The 10,835-nt window shown below is 46.4% G+C and overlaps 1 long non-coding RNA gene across 1 annotated transcript in view; it reads right to left on the bottom strand.

Moving 5' to 3' along the window:
* LOC311246056 overlaps nt 1-2,375 on the bottom strand; it is a 40,621-nt gene extending 38,246 nt beyond the window's left edge. The window contains exon 1 of the long non-coding RNA XR_014620774.1: nt 2,303-2,375. This is a non-coding gene — a long non-coding RNA (uncharacterized lncRNA). The remainder of the gene's footprint in view (nt 1-2,302) is intronic.
* Between the last annotated feature and the right edge of the window lie 8,460 nt (nt 2,376-10,835).

Here is a 10,835-nt window from a genome sequence, read left to right on the forward strand (position 1 = left end):
ATCTCAGAGCATCGATGTGTCATGGGAACGTCTGTTCTATGCATAATTCTATTTCTATGGTCCATCTTTTCATCCATCATCTCTCTGTCTCTGCCTCTCTCTCCCTCTCTCTCTCCCTCCCTCCCTCCCTCCTTCCCTTCCTCCCACCTCCTCCCTCAGAGGGTTAGCACTTGTCTCCCCAGAAAGAGAGACTCCCCGTCTCTCTCTCTGAGCCCCTCTTGATAGCCAAAGTTAGGCAGCAGCTGCTGGAAAATACAGGACTCCTTTTGCCTGCTGCGTGTGTGTGTGTGTGTGTGTGTGTGTGTGTGTGTGTGTGTGTGTGTGTGTGTGTGTGTGTGTGTGTGTGTGTGTGTGTGTGTGTGTGTGTGTGTGTGTGTGTGTGTGTGTGTGTGTGTGTGTGTGTGTGTGTGTGTGTGTGTGTGTGTGTGTGTGTGTGTGTGTGTGTGTGTGTGTGTGTGTTCTTACATGCCTATTAAGTGATTACCTTGAAGACCTGCTTGCACATACCAGTGTCCGTTTTGGCAACTGCTAAGGTTAAACCACACAGACTATTCTCCTCATGTTATATACCACTGACCCCCAACACCAACACAGTTGTTGTCACACAGACACACACACACACACACACACACACACACACACACACACACACACACACACACACACACACACACACACACACACACACACACACACACACACACACACCACACACACACACACACACACACACACACACACACACACACACACACACACACACGCACACACACACACACACACACGGTAGAGTCCCTGGTGGGAGACAGCAGGGGTGCCTACCACACAAGGCTTTGCTGTGGTCCATCTCATTCTCTGGATGGATACAACAGTGTGTCAAAGGCCACATTCCTTCTCACACGCATCATCAGGACAGGCGTGGACACACACAAACACACACACACACACATGCTATGATGCCCCACTAGGAATGAACTCCAACGGTCCTTAAAGCTTGAGATTCTCCCCTCTGTTGCAGAATTTAAAACCTTGACCTCCAACCGTCAATCAAGCTGTGCGTGTTTTAATTGATTTGTTATCCTTATTTGTTTGCCTCGCCTTGTTGTCTTATTGTTATGATTTGTGACTATAAATGAGGGAAACCTCAGTTGCCTTTCGAGTTTAAATATGGTGTAAATAATGGTACATATTGATTTACGAGGCAATTATCTGTCTCCTCCCCTCTTTTTTTTTACGTTCTCAAAGTCTGCTCCTATTGTCCATTCCCAATGTTCGTACAGAAATGGGAAAGGGATCATTTAGTTATTCTGCTCCCTCGGCTTGGACCATGTTACAGAATGACCTGAAACTCTCTGGCTATGTAACATTGGATGCTTTTAAATGCCTCGTGAAGGGACTAGAGGTTGAATCAATGGTCTGTTGTTGTTTTTAATTGCCCTAATAGTCTATAGTTGCTGCCTGCCCTGCTAGGTTGCCTCTGGCTCTGATATTGGTTGTTAAGTGTATTTGTGTAATTTGTTGTTCTTTTTTGTATTTATGTGCAACTTTTGTATTCCTTTGCTGCAGATTGTCTTGGCCAGGTCTCACTTGAAAAAGAGATTTTGAATCTCAATGTGACTTTCCTGGTTAAATAAAGGTTAAATAAAACATTTAAAATAATAAATAAAGGTTTGAAATTAAATTAAATTAAATTCAAATTAAAACGACACGTAAGCTACACTTATTTGTGAAGGGTACTGGGCTCCTGTGTGCTGTTTAAACTACCACTGCAATAATAGAGGGAAGCCAATGGCCATCACCAGAAGCTACATGCAATACTTTCCAGCATCAAAGACTTTTCTAGGACCATTAAATAAAGAAAATGTAACCATAGAAACTATAAAACAAATATAGAACCCAAAAATATAACTAATAAAAAGAAAAAACACTCAAATCCTTTCCAACATCTACTTCAGCCTCCACATTAAAGCTCTCTATTAATCCAGCCCTGTAATCCCCCCGTGTCACTCATTCACCCTGCTGCTGGATTACAACATGAACAGTGAGGTACTATGCTGGTGGTCACTGCCGGGTAACCCCTCATCTGGATAATATAGGGAATGTGTGTGTGTGGGTGTGTGTGGGTGTGTGTGCGTGTGTGTGTGTGTGTGTGTGTGTGTGTGTGTGTGTGTGTGTGTGTGTGTGTGTGTGTGTGTGTGCGTGCGTGCGTGCGTGCATGCGCGTGTGTGTGTGTGCGTGTGTGTGTGTGTGTGTGTGTGTGTGTGTGTGTGTGTGTGTAATGTTTTCTCTCCATTGTGCCTACCTGGTGAAGTAGAAAATCCCTGTTAGGTGGTCTGGCTGGTCTTCTGACAGTGTGCTCAAAGGGACCGGAGCCTGAAACAATGAAAACAGTGAATTAATAAAAGAAATAAGCCCCTGTGTCTTATATAACTGTTAGTGAAAGAGCTGAGGAATCCACAGGAGGGAGAGAGGGAGGGGCTGAATAGAGAGAGAATGTCTCACAATTACTCTGCTCTCTCTGTCTCTGTCTCTGTCTCTGTCCCTGTCTCTCTCTCTCTCTCTCTCTCTCTCTCTCTCTCTCTCTCTCTCTCTCTCTCTCTCTCTCTCTCTCTCTCTTTCTCTCTCTCTCTCTCTCTCTCTCTATCTCTCTCTCTAAAGTAAAGAAACTATCTGAAATGGCAGTTAGACCGCGAAGACACTAACACATCGAAAGCAATTCTACTCAAGTTTGTTTTAGTCAGGACGACAAATCCCACCTGTAGTAGGGCCAGTTAAGGGCTTTAAGTTAAGTCGAACCGTTATGTATCCCCTTGGGGACATGTCAGGGGACAGGGGGTAGGAGCAGTGGGCAGCCACACATAGTGCAGGGGGCCCGGAGGACCAGCTCCAGTTGTAACGCCAGTACCTCAGTCAAGGGCAACGACAGGAAACCTAACGTCTTTCTGTGTGAGAGGGAACCGGAGGAAACCCCGGAGGAAACCCCGGAGGAAACCCACGCGAACACAGCAAGAACGTGCAAACTCCACACAGAAAGGCCCCCCCTGCTGGTCTAACCCCTGCTGGGGTTTGAACCCAGTACCTTCTGGCCGTGAAGCAGCACGGCTAACCACTGCGCCACACAGTCACACAGTTACTCACTGTACTTGTAATCGTTGTACTATGAGATATTCTCTTTTTAAGCAAAACCCCTGATCGGACCTCATTCCACACCTCTCTCCACAGCCGTGCCTCTGATCCTCCTCTTGCTTGCTACAGGGATAAAATTGAACTTCAATGTGAACAGGCTGACTCTAGAGCTATGTGGCAGGGCCTCAGAACGATGACAGATTACAAAGGCACCTCCCTCAAACTGAACAGTGACATCTCCATAGAGAATTATCTCAATACCTTCTATGCGAGGTTTGAGGCTGTGAATAACAACACCAGCCTACAAACCACTGCAATAGAGGGGGGGGGGCTGCTGATGGAGATTCAGTGTTCAGGATAACAGAACATGAGGTGAGGAGGACCTTTAAGAAAGTGAATATCAGGAAGGCAGCAGGACCGGACGGCATCCCCGGCCGCGTCCTAAAAGTCTGTGCCGACCAACTGGCCCCGGTATTCACTGACATATTTAACCTGTCCTCTGTCCTTAGAACAGGCTGTCATCCCCACCTGTCTGAATAAGTCCACCATTATCCCTGTACCCAAAAAATCCAAGCCCAGGGGAGGAAACTAACGTTTTGGCTTACCAGCCAACTGGCGAGTATCTGATTTTTTTTACCAGCCAAACAGATTTTTTACCAGCCAAAAATAAATCGATAATTGTGATAAGTACTTCTTTGTATGTCTTTGTCTAAATTGATTTTCAATCATAGTAATAATCACACCGTGTCTCTACTCTTTAAAATATGTATTAGCATAAAACATTAATAACAGTGTCTATACTCTTCACAATATTAGCATAAAACATATTAACATGAAAGAGGGATCTATTCTGGACTGGGTTGGGCTGAACTGGGCAGTGAAAGATGCTGGGTTGGACTGGGTTGGGCAGTGAAAGAAAAAAACCAAAGTATGTTGTGAAGTGTATAGATAGATGTGAAATGTATAGATGTAGCAGTATTGTCTATCTGTATGTCGTGTATGTCATATGTTATTATGAATTGAAAATGGGGGACCCTGATGTAAACAAGACGAAAGTCTTTCTCTGGTCTGCATCCCCTTAACAATTGTGTGTATTGAGCCGTACTGTATTGTACCCATTCTGCAATATGTTAATAAAGTTTTCAATCAATCAATCAGGTTAACTTTGAACCTCGGTTCTCAATGTTGTGTATGCATCTGGGTAGGCATCACAACGGTGTTCACTGTGCCTTTAAGACGGCAAGGTGGTCTTACGACAGTGCTGTGAAGTACTGTCAAGTGTTGTGGTAACGTCAGTTGGGTTGGTGTGCTGTTGTGCACTGGTTGAGCTAGCCCCTTTCGTGACTGCGATGTGCAAGCCAGGGGCTTTTGAGCATGAAATAAAATGTCTAACCTTACGTCGTAGTCCGGTGCATTTTTGGAAACATTATAGTCATAACAGATACACCTAGCTAACATGGGGCTGGCTGCTTTGAGCACACACACACGCGCACACGGGGCTAACGTTAGCTAGCAAGCAGCTATAGCTAAAACGCTAACTAGAAGCTAACCACTGAATACAGTTCCAATAGACTAACATTACACCTCTGTGATTTAAATGTGTCCTTAGTAACTTATACTCGAGGGTTGTACTAGGGTTGGATGCAGTTCCCCGTTGGTCAGTCTGTCTGTTTTGCATCTTCTGCTGTGTTTAACGTTATCTGTTTGCGAGTGCTCCCTTGACTGATAGCTAGTACTGCGCAAACTTTTATTAAACATTCTATATGTCCGCGGGTTGGCCAGTATCACAGGAACTTTTATTAAACATTATATGTCCACGGGTCGTGTGCACTGTCAACTAAAGCGAGCACTCAGAAGACGCGCACCGTTTGCCAGTGACCGTGATTGCAGAATGTTTTTTTTGTTTTATTTAGTTGCCAGACTGGCGAGTGGTCTTCATGAATCACTTGCCAAACATAAAAATACTCGCATTTGGCGAGTAAAGTGGCCTAATTTCCTCCCCTGTCCAAGCCTGCTTGCCTCAACGACTACCGCCCTGTAGCTCTCACCTCCATAGCCATGAAGTGCTTTGAGAAGCTAGTGAAGGGCTACATGTGCTCCTCCCTCTCCATCAACCTGGACCCCCTGCAATTTGCATACCGCCCCAACAGGTCCACGGAGGACGCCATAGCCCATGTGCTGCACACAGCAGCATCACACCTGAACAAGAGGCAGGGGAACTATCGACTACAGCTCAGCATTCAATACCATAGTCCCCTCCAAACTCATAGCCAAGCTCAGGGACCTGGGCTTGAACTATGACCTCTGCCAGTGGGTCTTGGACTTTCTGATGGGCAGACCCTAGGAGGTGAGAGCAGGCAACTGCACCTCCTCATCCATCACTCTCAACATAGGGGCCCCCCAGGGCTGTGTTCTGAGTCCCCTCCTCTACTCCCTGTACACACATGACTGCGTGGCACAGCGGAACAACAACACAATCATCAAATTTGCTGACGACACAGTAGTGGTGGGCCTGATCTCTGCAAACGACGAGAGGGCCTACCTGGAGGAGGTTAAGCTTCTAGCGGGATGGTATCAAGAGAACTGCTTCTCCCTGAACGTCAGCAAAACAAAGGAGATTATTGTGGACTTTAGGAGGTCGGGGGTCAGGGACTACAGCCCCCTCAGCATCGATGGGTCACCGGTTGGGAGAGTGAACAGTTTTAAGTACCTCGGAGTCCACATATCCGAGGACTTGACATGGACCACACACATTGACAGTGTAATCAAGAAGGCACGACAACGCCTCTACTTCCTTAGGCGCTTAAGGAAGTTCAACGTGAGCCAGAATATCCTCAAGAACTTCTACTCATGCACAATAGAGAGCATCCTGACTGGCAATATCACCTCCTGGTTTGGGAATAGCACTGCACAAGACCGTAGCAGACTACAGAGAGTGGCCCGTTCAGCCGAATGCACAATTGGAGGGGGGCTTCGCACTCTTCAAGGCATTTACAACAAGCAGTGCATGGGCAAGGCGAAGAGAATAATCAAAGACTCCAGCCACCCAAACAACTGTCTTTTTGATCTGCTGCGGTCAGGCAAGCGATACCGGAGTCTCATGGCAAGCACAGAGAGACTCAGAAGGAGATTCTATCACCAGGCCATCATGATGCTCAATGAACAATGATTGCTCAATGAACAAGGCTTGAACAATGAACAATCGTAACAACCATCAAATACACTCACAGCACACACATCTACATGCACACACTCACTTTAAACAAACAACTCACTGCTGCACCCACTTTACCCACTTTAGAACACCTAAACACACTTTATATTTATTGGCAAAGAATTTGCACTACAACCCATACCTCATTACACCTTACTGTAAATTGTACCTAAATTGTACCTCATCCCATTTCTGCTTTGTACTGTATAGTATATAGTATATTGTATTGTAACTCAGTTACTTTCTACTCTGCATTGCAGGGTGCGAAATTAACGGGGGCTCGGGGCAAAATGCCCGTGAAAATGGACAAAATGCCCTCGAAAATCATTTAAGGGGGGCACAAAATGCCCCTGACAGTTTACTGGTGCGGGAGCTTGGTGCTGGATTAGCGAGAGGCGTGCAGCTGCGGAGCCGCAGAGCTCACAGTTGTGCCCGCACAGTGCAGTACTCCAATTCAGCCATTGGCAATTCAGCTATTGGGTGGGTGGCGCTGCGGAGCGGTCCCCAGACCGGACCTGATAGCGCCGCTGGCTCTGCGGCTCTGCAGTTGCATACTATTGGGATGAGTTTATCGCTTCGTTGGGAGGCAGAGGTTGTCGTTGGTTTCAGCTATCACGCAGTGTTGGGGGGCCGGGGGGAACAACAAGCCCCAGACAGTTTACTAATGATATATATATATATGGAGACATTATTAATGTCATTAACATTACGTTATCAAACATAGTATAAAAATTTATATTACTATTTATTTAACCGACGAGTGAAAGACGTGATTTATTAAATCTGTTTTGATCAGACGCCGATGTCAACGTCACTCTCCCCACCCTCTCACATTAGCAGGTGAGCAGCTCACCAGCATTTGATGGCATTTTGAAGACAGACAATGTGCAGCTTTCTATTGTGGTGGTGGAGGTTAGGTGCACTTTAGTCTGTGTTTGTAAATAAGTAATGTTTTTTTTTGTGTTGTTTTTTATGCTGTGCGTTTATGTGAATGTTGATTAGTGGTAGTTGAGCTATGGTTATAATTATGTTGTCATTTCGGATGTATGGAGGCACTGTATGCTTGGTTAAAGTTGTGAATGGAGGTGTATTCATTCACATGTGATCCAGGGACGTAGCGAGGAGTGGGCTGTAATTGGTTGAGATACGTCACGTGGTGTCAGTGAAACAGTAAACAAGAAGTTGCGGGGAATTTGACAGCAGCGAAGGGAAACGAGTGAGGACTGGTGAGTGAATGTGTGTAAGCGATTTGTTTTAAGAATGATAGTAGTATTGTGGTAGTTATTGATTGGATGTGTGTTTTGTTTCAAGGTTTGTAACCTGTTGGAGAAAAGAATTAAAACCGTTTTACAACTGAGTGGCATCCTGTCCATACCTTCACCCCAGCAGCGGGAGTAAAGCTGCACAGTTACAAACCACGGGCGGCGGCAGAAGAGTGGCTGAACGCGCCGTCAGATAAGGACAAAATAACCGAGGGATATGAGGTACTCCTGTGTCATTGTAAATGAAATAACTCGCGCATCAGGCCATACGGGCCAGCGAGCAGGAACTTTCACCTGGTTCAAATGCTGATACAAGCAGCTGACACAGCTGAGGACGCTAACGCAGCTGAACGAGTGAATGAATGAAAACGTTGTTTGACAGATGTCAGTGCTAACTACAAATGCGATCAGGAGTAATGCCAAGCTACTGAAACTGGCTATCAAATAGCATACCAAAGCTAACGTGGACAAACAATGAAGGCAGTTGATTGTTTGTTTGAGCATTTTATTAACAGATTGGAGAGTGGGTGCAATACAGTGCAGCTCAGTGCACACGGTTGCTGGGGGGATGTAGACCAGAGAGGACTTTCGTCTTGTTTACATCAGGGTCCCCCATCCAGTTGAGGATAAAAGCTATAGTTTGTTTACTAGCCCTGCGATGGTGCCAATCATATTATATAGGTGTATGCTGATTAGTAGCCCTCTAATTTCAAGACCTTTAGCTTAGTTTGAGTGTACCTGGGTGGCAAGCCGGCGGGAGAAGGTGAAACCTACTCCACTTTGTTTATTTGTATTGTTTTCCATTTTTGGGCGGTATCCCTGGGGGGACCTCTGGTGAGCCTGGTAACGCCGCTGAAGACTAGTTAGGCTAGGATAGTTAGGGAAGTAGCTTCTGAGCTAGTTTAGGCAGCTAGAGAGGGCGGAAGACACAAGGTAGATAAGGAGTTACGGGTACGCTCAATTAGGTTATTATTTATTAGGTTATTTATTATTACAATTATTTATTTTATGGTCAAATAAATAATAAATAAATAAAAATAAATAAAAATGGATCAATTAAAGAAAGAGAGGGCCAAAGTGAAGGCAGCTTTCACAAGAAAGGCCAACAGCATTTTGCGAATGGCGCCAACTATGCTGCGAGAGGAATTGAAAAGTGAGTGGAAATCCCTTTCTGAGGACGCAGAAAGGCTTCATGCAGCTAATTATGTGTGTGAGGCCTGTCTGATTGATGAAGCAGGCGACATGGAGGCTGTGGATGATAAAGCCAAAGCAGACTTGGAGAGGGTAACCATAGAGTGTGATACAACATTAAAAGAGGTGAAGCAGGCAATCCATTCCAACCTTTGGTCAAAATATGCAGAGACCGAGCTAAAAGCAGCCATTGGACGGGCAGAAAGAAGCTATGAAGGTGCGGGAGAAGTTAACCTGGAAACAATCACCTACGAAAATGGTAAAGAACAAGTCACACTCTTGGAATCTCTCATCACCAAGGCAGAAAGTCTGCTAGCTGTCTGGGAAGGGTGGATCCCTGAAGGCGCTGCGTGCGAGGTTAGAAAAAAGCTGCAAGTACTGGAGGACAAGAGAATTGACCTCTGGCGAAGGTGGGTGGTTGAATTCGGCAGGGTCCAGAAAGAGCAGGCTGATAGAGCCATTGAAATCAGGCTAAAGGCCGCCTCCGACATTGCAGAAGCTGAAAAAGGAGCCGCTGAGGCTGAAAGAAGAGCCGCCGAGACCAGGCTAAAGGCAGCCGAAGTTAGCGCTGGGTCTGAGGAGAGGGCCGCAGATGCCAGAGAAAAGGCAGCTGAGATCCAGTTGGTAATGGCAGAGGCCGCCGCAGAAGAGCGTGCCGAGCTGGCTAAGGTGCAGCGGAAAGCATGGGAGGTAGCACACAGCGCTAGCATAGCAAGCCTGGAAGCGAGAGGCTCACAAGCAGCAGCCATACAGAGAGTTCGCCTTCACCCAATACAGCTACCAAAGTTCAATGGTTGCATGAGAGACTTTCACCGTTGGCGAAGAGACTGGGAAAACCTCCAGCGACAGGGAGATCCATCTGGGTCAGCCGAAGTAAAGAAATTCCAGCTCCTAGACAGTGTGGAGGAGAGAATCATCAATGGCGTTAGGCTCTCAAGCTACGACACAGCTCATGATATGTTTAGGGTCCTTGAAAACCGGTTCGGGAATAAGACCACCATCGCCATTCAGATAATTGAAGAGTTGGAGAAGTTGCCGGTGGCAAAAGGTAACCAGCCGAGAAAAACAATAGAGCTCATCCAAGCTGTTGAGAAGGCCCTTACTGACCTGACAGACTTAGGAAATATTGGAGCTATAAAGAATCCACTTGTTATCAAAGCTATTGAAAGCAAACTGCCTGAATGTGAGCTGAGAAGCTGGCTCACCTTTAAAGCTGCACCTGTGAACAATGTCACCCCTGAAGGCCACTTTGACGCTCTCCTAAAATTCTTAAAAAATGAAGAAGTAGTCCTTGAGGCGTTGGTGCAGCTAAGACCCTCAGAAGTGTTCGAGAAGCCAAGCAAGCCAGAGTGGAAGACGTTCACACGAGCAACAGGAATGGTTGCGACTGGAGAAGAATGCAGCGTGTGTGGAGATGAGGAGCACGGAGGCAAAATGTTCTTCTGCAAAAGGTTCAAAGCGCTCAGTCTGGCTGAGAAGAGAGACGTCGTCGAAAGGAATGAAGCCTGCCAGAGATGTTTGACATCCCATCAGAGGGATGGAGAATGCAGCGACAGGTTCCTTTGCAGGAAGTGCTGCCAAAAGGGAGAGACCTCCGACCACCACTACCTCATGTGCTCTGCAGAAGGAGGGCAAAAAGGAGAGGAGAGGAGAATGGGAAGGCAAAGGGTGGAAACAAGCGGCGTAAACACAGGAACACTCTCAGAAGAGCAACAGAAGGCACTTGCTAACGTCTCCCCCGAAGCAGCGGACCAGATTTTAAGGGCATTCACCAACCAAACAATGTCAATGAGCACAAGCAGTAAGGGTGGTAGTCTCCGTGGAAAAAATGGCCTGAGGGAGCATCCTGTGCTTATGATGATCATGGAGGTCATGACAAACGGAGGGCAAACTATTGGGACCCTAGTAGACCTTGCGTCCGACACCAACTACATAACCCACCAAGCTGCCAAAAGACTCAGACTGAGAGGGGAGAAGATAACGTTGGTTGTGCATGGAGTTGGTGGGATGAAAGTGAGAGTCAAGACAGAAAGGTACCTGCT

The sequence above is a fragment of the Notolepis coatsorum genome (genome assembly GCF_963971535.1).
Source record: "Notolepis coatsorum genome assembly, chromosome: 19".
Lineage (NCBI taxonomy): Eukaryota > Metazoa > Chordata > Actinopteri > Aulopiformes > Paralepididae > Notolepis > Notolepis coatsorum.